General features: G+C 46.8%; 1 protein-coding gene across 3 annotated transcripts in view; it reads right to left on the reverse strand.

Moving 5' to 3' along the window:
* NUMA1 (nuclear mitotic apparatus protein 1) overlaps positions 1–13,912 on the reverse strand; it is a 213,694-nt gene that overhangs the window by 181,397 nt on the left and 18,385 nt on the right. For 2 of the 3 annotated variants that reach the window (XM_030199974.1, XM_030199976.1), the window contains exon 1: positions 6,155–6,322. The exons of the other annotated variant lie outside the window; for it this stretch is intronic. The gene's annotated coding sequence lies outside the window, so the exon portion shown is untranslated. Of the gene's footprint in view, positions 1–6,154; positions 6,323–13,912 lie in introns of those variants that run through there. 3 annotated transcript variants of the gene reach the window in all.

Genomic DNA, 13,912 nt, shown 5'->3' on the forward strand with positions numbered 1-13,912 from the left:
GAACCCAGCACCGTTACCTCTAGTACTATGTCCTGTATGCCACCAAGGACTACATCTAAAACGGCACCCCCTCGTTAGTTCCTGGACCATTTGCTCCAAGAAGCAGTGGTTTAGCACATCTAAAAATGTTATCTCCCTGGCACTCCCTGATGTAACATTTATCCAGTCAAGGTTGGGGTAATTGAAATCACCCATTATACTGTCACCCAGTTTGCCAGCTTTTAAACATCTGTCAGGAGCCCTACATGAATACTTCTTCCCTTCACATGTGGAATTTCTAGCCATAATGATACCACACTACTATCTGTTTCATGTGGAATGTTTATTTGATTCAATTCCCTCTAACATATAGTGCAACCCCCCTCCAATCTGATCCTATCATCACAATACAATTTGTACCCAGTTAACACAGTGTCCCACTGATTGTCCTCTATCCACCAAGTCTCTGAGATGCCTATTATATTTAAATCATCATTTGGTGCTATATACTCTTAACTCTCCCATCTTATTTTTTAGGCTTCTAGCATTTGTATACAGGCACTTTAATTGTGTTTTTCCCTTGCATCTTAGACGTTGACGGAGATAATGTGCACCCTTTATTCTGCTCTCTCCTTAAACACACCTGGTTTTCTTTCAGCACTGTTGAAACCTCTCTTCTGGGATTCCCTTAATGTCCCGTTTCAATGGTATCCTTCAACGATACTCCATACCAAACCATGTGCTCCTGGGCGACTGTCAGCTTCTCCCCCCCCCCCCCCCCATTCTAGTTAGTTTAAAAAACTGCTCTCTCTCCTTCTTAAAAGTTAGCGCCAGCAGCCTGGTTTCATCCAGTTAAGGTGGAATCCATCCTTTCGGAACTCCCCCTTTCCAAGAATATTGCCCAGTTCCTAACAAATCTAAATCTCTCAAGCAGACATTGAGACTTCAGAGCACTGCCTGCCTCTTGGGTCCTGCACATAGAAAGGGATGCATTTCTGAAAATGCAACCCTGGAGGATCTGGACTTCAGCTTTCTGCTTAAGAACCTAAATTTAGCTTCCAGAACCACCCTCCCACATTTTCTTATGTCACTGGTACCCACATGTACCAAGACAGCCAGCTCCTCCCCAGCACTAAGATCCTATCTAGTTGACACGCAAGGTCCGCCAACATTGCACCAAGCAGGCAATTGGCCGGGCGACCCTCACGTCCACCAGCTATCTACATGCGTAATGATCGAATCACCAACTACAACAGATGTCCTAACCCTTTCGATAAAGGAAAAACTTAAATTTTCAGCCAGCATGGTACAACTGCCAAATGGGTGTGGAAAGCATGAGAGGCATCTCAAATCAAACATTTGCCAAAGTTTGTGTGCATGCATGTATATCCTCTGTACATATCTGACTTGAAAAAGAAAGACAGTTGAAAAGGAGTAGACCACAAATATTCCTTTGGTTTGGAGCAGATAATAAAATTAAACCAAGTATAATATGTCTAAACAATTATGGGGACAATTCTACAACCAGATACCCCATTTAGGTGCTCCAAGATAGCACTTGGGTGCCCAGTTTGCATTATAGAATACTAGTGTAACCCTGTAATAGCAAACTTAACATTTACGCTGCTGCAGTTAAACCAGTAAATGCAATAGGGATGTGTATAGCTTACAGTACTCTGGGAGCCCTGCCTATGTATACACTCCCTTGAATTTATATACAGTATAAGCTAGGAGTGCCTTCACAAAATAATGCTGACGTATCCTGCTGGTACTTTTGCGGGTAAGCGTACACTTATACAGGTGCTAGTGTTGTAGGCATTTATGAACAGAACAGGCACATACATATGAGAGCCCACTTTCTAAAATTTCAACCTAAAGAGGTGGAGGTAAGGGCTCCTGCAGTAATGGCCACACACTAATGGGGAAATTAGTGCATGGACATTACAATAAAATATAGCACGGTAACCATTTTACTGCCATGCTAAAAGTGGCCATAGCGCATGAAAACACCCACACACCGACAACCAGCAACAGCCAGTTTTTAGCGCGGTTTGGTAAAAGAACCTCTAGGTTTCACAGTAAAACTTACAAAGAAAATTTCACTTAAGAAAAAAACAAAACACAACAATGTATATACTGCCAGTTTGGCTGAAAAGCCATTCGCAGTGGAAAATGTAATACACTTCTGAATAAGAGCTAGTTCAGCAGTGATAGGGACTGTGGCGGCAGAAGGGGTTCCTGGTTAAAAAGCAAAGCATGTCTCACAGAATAAACTTTAATTCCTTTGTATGTATGTGTTCTGGCTTTGTGTGCTTGTGACTAGGGGTAGGAGACGATATGAGAGCAGCAGTTTGAAAGGAGCAATGTTTTTGCTGCGCTACCTTTGTAAGGGGAAAGGACAGGGCTTGAGGAGAGTCTTCCTGTACACATTAATTGATTTGCTTACTTTATTTTTATTTACTTTTTTTTTTGTCTACTAGATTGTAAGCTCTTTGAGCAGGGACTGTCTTTCTTCTATGTTTTTGAAGCGCTGCGTACGCCTTGTAGCGCTATAGAAATGCTAAATAGTAGTAGTAGTAGTCTCTTGTAACCAGAGCTAATATTGTGATGTCATAATGCCTCAGGCCACCAATAAGAGCCAACCTCATCAGTGATGTCACAATGGCTTGATTGTCCTATACTTGGCTCACTTTTATTACATAGCTCTTTGAGCAGGGACTGTCTTTCTTCTATGTTTTTGAAGCGCTGCGTACGCCTTGTAGCGCTATAGAAATGCTAAATAGTAGTAGTAGGCTTGAGGAGAGCTGCAGATGTCAGTGCCTGGGCAGAACAAATTCTGTGCTGCACAGAATTCCCCCAACAGTAAACTACCAAAAATGTCTGCCAGTACTTTACATCTTCCCCCACTTGTTTTAGCCCAGCATTGTGCTGCAACGGTCCATGGCTGTGGGCCATGTAGTCTGGCTCCCTGGGACACATGGAATGGTGAGCTCCGAATCCAGCCTGTGGGCAGTGTGAACGTCGAATGACAAAACCCATGGCCAGCACAGGAAAGCAGAGGCCTGTCACAGAAATCCCGCTCTGGGTTCTCTGCCACTGGCAGAAGAAAAGAGGCAAAAAGTCTTTCAAATCCATCAGCAGGTGATCATCCTACCATGGATCAACATCACCCTTTACTATTATTTCATTTAAGATCTCACTGGAACACTTTTGTTACTGTTGGCATGACTACTTAAGTGGCAAAGTCACATCTGGTGCTTTTATCAATTCTGCAGTTTGTATCAGGTAAGTGACATGTCTAATCACATTCCTTTCTCTGCCAGCATAAATGCATAAACATCACAAAAATAAAATCATTTTTCAAATGTTCATATTGCACAGCTATAGTTCTGGGGCTTTCTAAAGAGTTACAGCTCATTGAAATCTGGTAAGACCAAGGAAGGACAGGTTAACATCTTCAGTTTTTGTTGATTACTTCCAATTCATATCAAAATCTGTTCTTTGAATTTACTTGTATGTTGACTTTTTTTTTTTTTTTAATAAGAGATTTTATTTTCCCCTATATTTTCTATATAATTTTGCACTCAACTTCAATCATCATGCCTTTTATTTCACTTTCTTCGCAAGATACCCTATATATACCCTCTCCTTTTACACTCCTCACTGGAGTATCCACCCTAAACCATCTGCAAGATACATACATTCCATTCTACCCTTTCTACATCATCACACTAAAAAACACATGGGATACAACTGGCTCCAGGGCTGATCCCTGCAATATCACCTTCTTATCTCCTTCCTCACCTGACCACACCTATCATCACTACTACTACTACTTAACATTTCTAGAGCGCTACTAGGGTTACGCAGTGCTGTACAGTTTAACAAAGAAGGACAGTCCCTGCTCAAAGGAGCTTAGAATCTAAAGAAAGAAATGTCAAGTTGGGGCAGTCTAGATTTCCTGAATAGAGGTATAGTGGTTAGGTGCCGAAGGCGACATTGAAGAGGTGGGCTTTGAGTAAGGATTTGAAGATGGGCAGGGAGGGGGCCTGGCGTATGGGCTCAGGGAGTTTATTCCAAGCATGGGGTGAGGCGAGTCAGAAAGGGCGGAGCCTTTAGGTTTGTATCGCAAGCTTCCTTGCAGGTTTGAGCCTCTTGTGTGTGTGCGCGACAGCAAAGGCCTTACTGAAATAATTCACCAAATCCAGCACTCCCTATTCTGTTTTCTTGCTCACCCATTTAAAGAAAATGAACAGATTTGTTTCACAATGCCTCTACTGAATCCATACTACCTCAAATACTGTAATTTGCTAGATTCAGAACACTCTACAATCCATTCTTTAGTAGAAAGTTCATTTTCTTGCCCACCATGGAGATCTGACTAAGGGACTTTCTACTAAAGCTTAGCAAGAGCTAAATGTTGAGAAGCTCATAGGTATAAAACGGGCTTCTTAGCATTTAGTGAGTGCTAAGCTTTAGTAAAAGGGCCTCTAAGTGACCTAAGCTACCAGACTCATCCAGGCTTCCACTTTGCCAAGAAGAGACTAAACCTGTGTTTCCAATCCCCAGTCTTGCAAATAACTGAAGTGTTCAACTATTGATATCTTAGGGCACAGCTCCGCAGACTGTGGATCGGGACCCGAAACAGGGTCACAACCGAGGTGGGCTCTCCATAGGTGTATCATCATTCTTTATCTTCAGGGGGGTCACACAATTGTATTTGGCTGCAATCATAGGATCACAGCTACAAAAATAAAAACAAAATGAAAAGCATCGTTTTAGAGAGTATTCCACATGGCCCCATCACCTTGTTTATGTTCAGACACACTTTCATATACAGACTGTCTGTACTCATTTCATTTACCTATGGATCCACATTAACTCTTTATTCCTTTTATAATTTAGCTATATACAATTACACTATACATTTTAGCTTAAAGATGACTATTTGAAGCTGCGCTAAAGAAAAACATCTTCAGTAACCTTTTAAGATACTCTCTTGAAATTCAGCGTTTCAAAGCCATCACCAAATCCCAGAAAACCATCTAGCCTGCTACCAAATTTGGTTACATAGTTATCTGGGACAAGAAGCTATAAAGATCAATGCATGTGCAACGTAACTCATCCAAACAGGATTTCTTCCAACAGCTTTAAAAAAATACACAAAAGCAGTATAATGAATTTGAAAAGCAACTAACAAACATTGTTTAATCTGCATAAGTACATGTCACTGCAAGCCAGGCCACTTCTGAAATGTGGTAGGGCATATGATGAATACAGTGGTACTTGTTTGGGTTACAGGCCCCTCAGAGTTTACGCTACATGTAGGTAACCCCATTCTATGCTTATCAAATACTGCTCGAGTCTTAGCCACATCTAAGCCATGCAACTGGGTCTAGAAGTAGCTTTCAGCTTTCAAATTACTGAAAAATTAATCTTTCTAATCATTAATCGTTTTAAACACACTATACTGCACATCCACAAGAAACATTTCAACCCCACTGACTCAGTTTTAGGTCCATTTGCTTGACAGAAGAATTATCTGCCATCAAAATAAACGATTCTAAAGCCTTCTGCAGTACATAGTACATTGCTACAACATTCCTCAATGCCAGCTGCAGAGGTAGCCCAGGCCAAGTACCACTGGGCCTTAACCTTGAGAGCCACTCGGTTGTAATGCTGCCTCTAAATTAAAGCCTCTGTCACACTAGTCAGCAAGTCGTATACAATTCATCAAGACAGAACAGCAACTTCTGCCTAGGCGGTTTAAAAAAAAACCCCTTCTCGAGTTAATAAGTTCTCAACACGAAGCAGGATCAAAGTCAAACTCCCATTTACAAAACCAGGAAGCCAAGATTCTAGGTTTGTTTCCCTTTCCCTCCCTCGTCCTGTCAGTTGAAGTTAAAAGGTTAATGCATGGTTAGCTACGATTCCAGGGCCTTCCCCTGTTTATGAATTTAAGCAGCCTTAGCTAGAGCTGGCCGGGAACCAGGAGTTGCGAGCATGCAGCAGCCTCCTTCCCCAGAGCGCACAATCGCCAACTCGCAATGTGTTTCCACGTTTTCCCAAAGCAAGGGGGGAAAGAGGAGGCCAGATTCCAAGCACTGCGCAAGAGCCTGCAAACAACTTGCGTGCAAAACACACAGTGGAAACTTTTGCGCCTCCCTTCGCTCACCGGCGGAGCTCGCAAACTTTCGGCAAAGCGGCTCTTCTCCGGACAGCCAAGGCGCCGCAACTGCTCCTTCCTTCCTGCCTCGAGGCCGGGATTAGGACTCGCTCGGGACGACTTCGCCAAGCCCCGCTCTCTTGCTACATGCCTTGTTTTCCCGCACGCGACGCGGCGCGAGCGCTGCTGCTGCTGCTCATTTGCATGCCAGTACCCAGAATGCCGCGGGGCTCTGCTGCGAGGTGGTGGTGGTGGTGGTGGTGGTGGAACGCAACGCAGTCGCTTTTTGCTTTAGGCGGCTGCAGACGTGCGTGCGATGGTGCTGCGGCCGAGAGCTCAACCTTGCATCAGAATTAGTATTAAAAGCGCTTGGAACAAGCTGGTGGGTCGAGGGATTTTTTTTTTTTTGTGCCTTTTAAATAAATGCACGGTCAGACACTTCTTCAAAGCGATCATCTAATACACTAAACAGCCCTGCTAAAGCACCAACACGATCAATTTTGCAGCCTTTTTCATGCAATCTTCTCGTCTACTTCTGTTCCTAATTAGCCCTTCCTCTTGTCTCCGTACTGTACGCGTTTTAAAGTGTAATCCTTTTTGCTGTGACCACACCCCCCTTTTTAAACATTTCCTTTGGCATCCATACCTCTGTTTGCCCGTATCTATCCAATACGTGCCTGCAATTACGACACCCACAGCAGCACCACAATTGACAAACATTCACAATGGTAGGATTCAAAAAGACTACAAGATTTTTAAACAAGCAGGTGTGGTAGCTGGGTTAGTCCACTTTTAAAGCTAAGCAATAGAAATAAATCAAAACTGAGAAAAGTAAGATGATACCTTTTTTTATTGGACTAACAATACATTTTTTTTATTAGCTTTCAAAGGCAACCCTTCTTCCGATTGGAAATAAGCAAATGTTGACAAATATCAGAATATATAAGTGAGCAAAGGCACAAAAGCATTCCAATGACTTTCTCACAGGAGAGTCAGAGAGAAATGGATGGTGGATGTGACAAAGCATGTGAGAGTTTCTGAACAAAACGTAAAGATCAAGCAGCTACCACCACCAAATACTCTTCTGATCACAATGAATGTAGAAGCACTCTACAGCAACGTTCCCCATGCAGATGGCATACTTGCATGTGATCCATGCCTAAAAACATCCACCCTAGAAAACCAATACCCACCGGAAACCATTACAAAATTAATCAAATTCATTCTAACAAACAACTATTTCCATTTTAACAATGATATCTATCTGCAAATCATGAGCACCAAAATGGCACCCCAATATGCTAACCTCTTCCTGGCAGAACTGGAAGAGGGGAAATGGGATTGATAAACTGCCTTTCTGTGGTTTTTACAACTACATTCAAAGTGGTTTACTTAATTGTACCTGAGGCAATGGAGGGTAAGTGACTTGCCCAGAGTCACAAGGAGCTGCAGTGGGAATCGAACCCAGTTCCCCAGGATCAAAGTCCACTGCACTAACCACTAGGCTATAAGTGTCATTTTTGAATACATAAACTAAACCCTTAAAATATTAACAGTATATTGATGACATTTTCATGACTTGAACTGAGGGAGAAGAGACTGTTATATTTCCACTATTCAAGGTGTATTGTAAGCCACATTGAGCCTGCAAAGAGGTGGGAAAATGTGGGATACAAATGCAATAAATAAATAAAATACCTACACACCATCCTACAATCAAATTGAAAGACTACTCCCCAGAAGAAGTCAACTTTTTCTAGACACCACAGTTTCCATCAGCAATGGCTATATACGAACATTGATATACAGGAAACCTATAGACAGATGCAGTTATGTCCACAACTCCAGCTTCCACCCTTCACATACAAAAAAAATCCATTATACACAGCCAAGCCACATGATGTCACGGTATCTGCACTGACCCAACAGACAAACACCTCAATATTCCGACTGATTCGTTCAAACAAAAAGGCTACAACCCCAAAATAATCTCCAAGAATATTGCTTCTTCCATTAAAATAACTAGAGAAAGCCTACTGTAGTACAAAGAGAGCCACAGAGAGAATCCCTCTTGTAGCGACATACAATCCAGAGCTAGAAAACTTGAGGAGAACCATAAAAGATCTACAGCCAGTACGCCAGGAGGATGAAGTACTAAAAGGGAAAATTAGGTTCTTACCTTGGTAATTTTCTTTCCTTTAGTCATAGCAGATGAAGCCATTACGTATGGGTTATGTCCATCAACCAGCAGGGGAGATAGAGAGCACTCAAACTTTCACAGTGCCCTCTTGGCCAGCTAGCTCCACTGCCTCTTCAGTATTTGAAGCTTCCAAAGCAGTATGGCAAACCGCAATGGGAATCACAGCGAACGATGGCCCATCACAAGGGCATGAACTCATAGAGGAGGGAATGCACATCCTCCTGGAGGGAATAAACTCATCCTCCTTATTGTATAAGTGGAGGGGAACACACGCGCCTCCTGGAGGGAATCACACATCCTCCCAACACACTGGAGGGAATGAACTCATCCTCCTATTTATAGAACTGGAGGGGAACACACGCGCCTCCTGGAGAGAATCAACACATTCTCCAAAAAAAACATGCTGGAGGGAACGAACACATCCTCCTAAATTTAAACTGAACATGAATCCTGAAGATTGTTTTCCAACTTTCTCCCAAGGAAGGAACTTCAGGAAATTAGAACAGAACCTGAAAAACAAATTCACAGCATACAGACAATCATACAGGGAGGGCTCATGGCTTCATCTGCTATGACTAAAGGAAATTAAATTACCAAGGTAAGAACCTAATTTTCCCTTCCTTGTCATCAAGCAGATGAAGCCATTACGTATGGGATGTAACAAAGCAATCCCTAGATAGGGTGGGAACAAGCCACACCACGCGCTAGCACTTGTGCACCAAAACGCGCATCCCTCCTGGCAGCCACATCCAGCTTGTAATGTCGGGCAAAGGAGAGCTTAGAAGCCCATGTTGCTGCACTGCATATCTCTTGAAGAGAGAGTGCTCCAGTTTCAGCCCAAGAGGAAGAAATCGCTCTAGTAGAATGTGCCTTAAAGGCTACAGGCGGAACCCTGCCGGCCAGCAGATAAGCTGAAAAGATAGTTTCTTTGAGCCAGCGGGCAATAGTGGCTTTAGACGCTGGAGACCCTCTGCGAGAACCGGATAGCAAAACAAACAGATGATCAGAAGTCCTGAAAGAGTTAGTAACTCGCAGATACTGCAGCAGAGTCCTGCGCACATCCAAAAGGTGCAGCTGCCCAAAAGATTCTGGAAACTCTTCCTCTGAAAAAGAGGGCAAGAAAATAGGCTGGTTTAAGTGAAAGGCTGAAACCACCTTAGGCATAAAGGAAGGCACGGTCCGAACCGTGACTCCGGACTCTGAAAATTGCAGAAATGGGTCTCTACAGGACAGCGCCTGGAGCTCTGACACCCGTCTCGCCGAGGTAATGGCCACCAGAAAAACGGCCTTCAGTGTCAAGTCTTTCTCCGATGCTCGCCGAAGCGGCTCAAGAGATGCCTGCAGGGTTTTCAAAACTAGCCCCAGGTTCCAAGCTGGACAGGGTGCTCGCACTGGAGGTTGGAGCCGAAGCACCCCTCTAAGAAACCGTGCCACATCTGGGTGAGCAGCCAAAGACACGCCTTCCACCTTACCATGAAGGGAGGCCAACGCTGCCACCTGCACCCGCAGGGAATTATAGGCCAAGCCTTTTTGTACACCTTCCTTCAAAAAGTCCAGAATCGGCGAGACAGGAGCCCGCATTGGAACAATGGCTCTGGAAGTACACCAAGACTCAAACAGGCACCAAATCCTGGCATAAGCCACGGAAGTGGACCGCTTGCGGGCTTGCAGGAGAGTGGAAATAACTTTATTGGAATAACCTTTATCCCTCAACTGCGCCCTCTCAATAGCCATGCCATAAGACCAAAGCGGCCGGCGTCCTCCATGGCTACCGGTCCCTGAGTCAACAGGTTCGGTACCAGAGGTAACGGCAGAGGAGCCTCCAGGAGCCTCTGTTGGAGGTCTGCATACCAAGGTCTCCTTGGCCAATCCGGGGCGATGAGGACCACTTCTCCTGGGTGCAGCCGAATCCGCAAGAGCAGGCACCCTATCAAGGGCCAAGGGGAAAACACAAAGTAGACCCGGAGGCCAGGGTTGAGCCTAGGCATCCAACCCCGCCGAGCGAGGATCTCTCCGTCTGCTGAAGAAGCACGGGACTTTGGTATTACTTGTCGCCATTAGATCCATCACGGGCTTGCCCCATTTGGCACAGATCTGCAGGAATACTTCGTCTGCCAGATTCCATTCTGCTGGATCGATCTGATGCCTGCTCAGATAATCGGCCTGCACATTGCTCTGACCTGCAATATGAGCTGCCGACAGACACTGAAGATGCAGCTCGGCCCAGTGGCAAATCAGTTCAGCCTGCATGGCTAGTGCTCTGCACCTTGTTCCGCCTTGTCGATTTATATAGGCCACCGTTGTCGTGTTGTCCGACATCACTCTGACAGCCAATCCTTCCAGGGTCACTTGAAAGGCCAGAAGCGCCTGAAACACCGCTTTCAACTCTAGGCGGTTGATGGACCACTCCGACTCCTCGGGTGTCCATAGACCCTGGGCATGCTTCCCCTTGCAGTGTGCGCCCCAGCCCTTCAGGCTGGCATCTGTTACCACTAGGCACCAAACGGGGAGCGTCAGCGGCATTCCTCGCCGCAGCATGCTGTCCGAGAGCCACCACTCCATGCTGAGACGGGCCGCAGGGAGCCAAGTCTGCATTGGTAATCCTGAGAAATAGGAGACCATCTCCGGAGTAGGGAATACTGTAGAGGCCCCAGGTGCGCTCTCGCCCAGGGTACCGCTGTCATCGATCCCAGCAGTTGAACAATGTCCCAAGCTCGCGGGCGGGGCATCCTCAGGAGCAGACGGACCTGATTCTGAAGCTTGCACCGCCTTAGCTCGGGTAGGAACACATAGCCCGAGACTGTGTCGAACCTGGCCCCCCAAAACTCTAGAGATTGTGAAGGGGACAGGTGACTTTTGGCTATATTGACGACCCAGCCTAGAGATTGCAGTACTGAGACCACTCTGGCTGTAGCTTGTAAGCTCTCTGTTGCAGAGTCTGCTCTGATGAGCCAGTCGTCTAGGTACAGGTGAACCCTGATACCTTCTTGCCTGAGAAAAGCAGCTACTACCACCATTACCTTCGAAAAGGTTCGGGGAGCTGTGGCGAGGCCAAAAGGCAAGGCCCTGAACTGGAAATGTTTTCCCAACACCGCAAACCTCAGAAACTTCTAGTGCGGGGGCCAAATCGGAATGTGCAAGTAAGCTTCTTTCAGGTCTAGAGACGTGAGAAACTCTCCTGGCTGAACCGCCGCAATGACGGAGCGCAGGGATTCCATGTGGAAATGCCGCACTCTCAAGGACTTGTTCACTTCTTTTAAGTCCAGAATAGGGCGAAAGGACCCACCTTTTCGCGGCACCACAAAGTAGATGGAGTATCGACCGCAGCCTTGCTCGGCGGGAGGCACCGGGGTCACTGCCCCTAACTGAATCCGACCTTGTAAAGTCTCCTCCACCGCCGCCCGTTTGACAGCAGAACCGCATCGGGACTCCACAAACACGTCTCTTACTGGGGCGTTGAATTCTATTCTGTATCCATCTCTGATCAGGTCCAGAACCCACTGATCTGAGGAAATCTTGGCCCACTCCTCGACAAAGAGGGAAAGCCGTCCTCCGATGACAGGCATCGAGGAGAGGGCCGGTGCACCATCATTGAGAGGGTCGCCCCTGAACTCCTGGTCTTGAGCCACCGGCTGCGGAACGCTTGTCCGAGCGAAAGGAGTTCCTCTGCTGACCACGGGCACGAGAAGTGAACCCAGCAGAACGCCCAGGGCGGTACCTTCTAGCTTCACGGAAGCGAGGTCTGTACGAGGAGTGGACCGCCTGGCCCTTAGAGGAAGGCCTCTGCCTATCTTCGGGCAAGCGCTGGGGTTTTGGATCACCCAGGCCTTTCACAATTTTCTCTAACTCTTCACCAAATAGGAGAAGTCCTTGAAAAGGCAACTTCACCAACCTTTGCTTAGAGGCCATGTCCGCTGCCCAGTGTCGTAGCCACAGACGACGGCGAGCCGCCACTGCTACTGCCATTTGTTTAGCCGAAGCTCTGACAAGGTCATAAAGGGCATCAGCCAGAAAAGACAAGGCCACCTCCATCCGCGGAGCCACATCCAAGAAGGGCTCCGCTCCATCTCCGGGCTGAGCCACTGCCTGTTGCAGCCAAGCTAGGCAGGCTCTCACAGCATAACAGCTGCATGCAGACGCCCGAACAGTGAGACCTGCAATTTCACCTACGGTCTTGAACATCCTTCAGGGCAACACCTCCTTCAACAGGGAGGGTAGTTCTCTTTGTCACCGCAGTGACTAGGGCATCCACTGTAGCCATTTGAAAATGAGCCATATGTCCCTCACGCAGAGGGTATAACTGCCCCATAGCCCTGGAAACTCTCAAAGGTCCCTTGGGGTCAGCCCACTGAGCCGAAACAAGCTCTAGGATGGAGTCATGCAAAGGGAAGGCCCGAGCAGCTTTCTTGGTACTAGCCATCCTGGGATTACCCGAGGAGGCCATGCCACTGTCAGGATCTTCAATCGAGAGGGCCTGCAGGGTATCTGAAATAAGCGCTGGCAGCTCATCACGGTGGAAAATCCTCACCGCGGAGGGATCATCCAGATCCTGTGGTAAATCTGCACCTGACTCTGGTTCCTCAGACCAAGAACGTCTGTCAGAGTTCTCCAAATCCTCACACACCGACCACGGGGGGGGGAAAAGGTGCACCACAATCTGAAGGGGAATTAACCCTTCTGCGCTTATCTTTAGGCCAAGCATCCGGGAAAAAAAAGCCTCACTGGGCAGTCCCAGGCCAGAATCCATCAGGGGGGCAATCAGAGGAGCCTCAGGCAACCCTTGAGGAAGGGCTCTTTTCATCATGTATGCTTTATGCAGCAAAAGCACAAAATCTGGGGAGAAAATCTCACCCTGGGCACCCAAATCCTGTCCGGTGCTAGCCACTCCTGAAATAACCTCATCTCGAGGTGCCCCACCCGGCTCAGGTCTCTCCGTGTCCACGGAGGCCAAGCCATGCGGTGTAAGCAAAATGGCGCCCGCTGCCAGCTCAGAGCGGGAAGAAACATCGCTCGCCATGCTCGGGCCGGCTCCTATGCCAATACAGCACGATTTACAGAGCCCTGCTGCTGATTTACGCTTGCCACAAGTGGAACAGCGCTTTACATTGTCCGCAGCCATCACCGAAAAACGGCGGTAAAATCCAAAATGGCGGTTTCGCGCCAAAATCGCCCCGAACGCGGGCCCACCCCGGAGGAGTTGGAAAACACTCTTACCTCAAAGGATCTAGTGTACAACTACGATCCTGCTGAAAATCAGGTCAAAAACCTCTGTTCCAGCGTCTCTGTGTTTAAAAACGCGACGCAACTTTTTTTTTTTTTTAAGCTGTGAGGAAAGCAGAGGTATTGAAGACTCCGGAGGCTCAGATGAGTGGGAAAGGCAGGGAAAGGGCGAACCTATATGCCTGCATCCACTGTTGGTGGGTAAGGCCAGGGAAAGCAAGGCAATATGTCCACATCCACAGAGGTATGGGTAAGGCAGGGAAAGGGCTAACCTATGTGCCTTTAAAGTGAAGCTGCTATAGCCTCCAACACCCTGGTTAACAACTGGCAAGCCAGGAACCACCTCC

The sequence above is a fragment of the Microcaecilia unicolor genome, chromosome 4, assembly GCF_901765095.1.
Source record: "Microcaecilia unicolor chromosome 4, aMicUni1.1, whole genome shotgun sequence".
Lineage (NCBI taxonomy): Eukaryota > Metazoa > Chordata > Amphibia > Gymnophiona > Siphonopidae > Microcaecilia > Microcaecilia unicolor.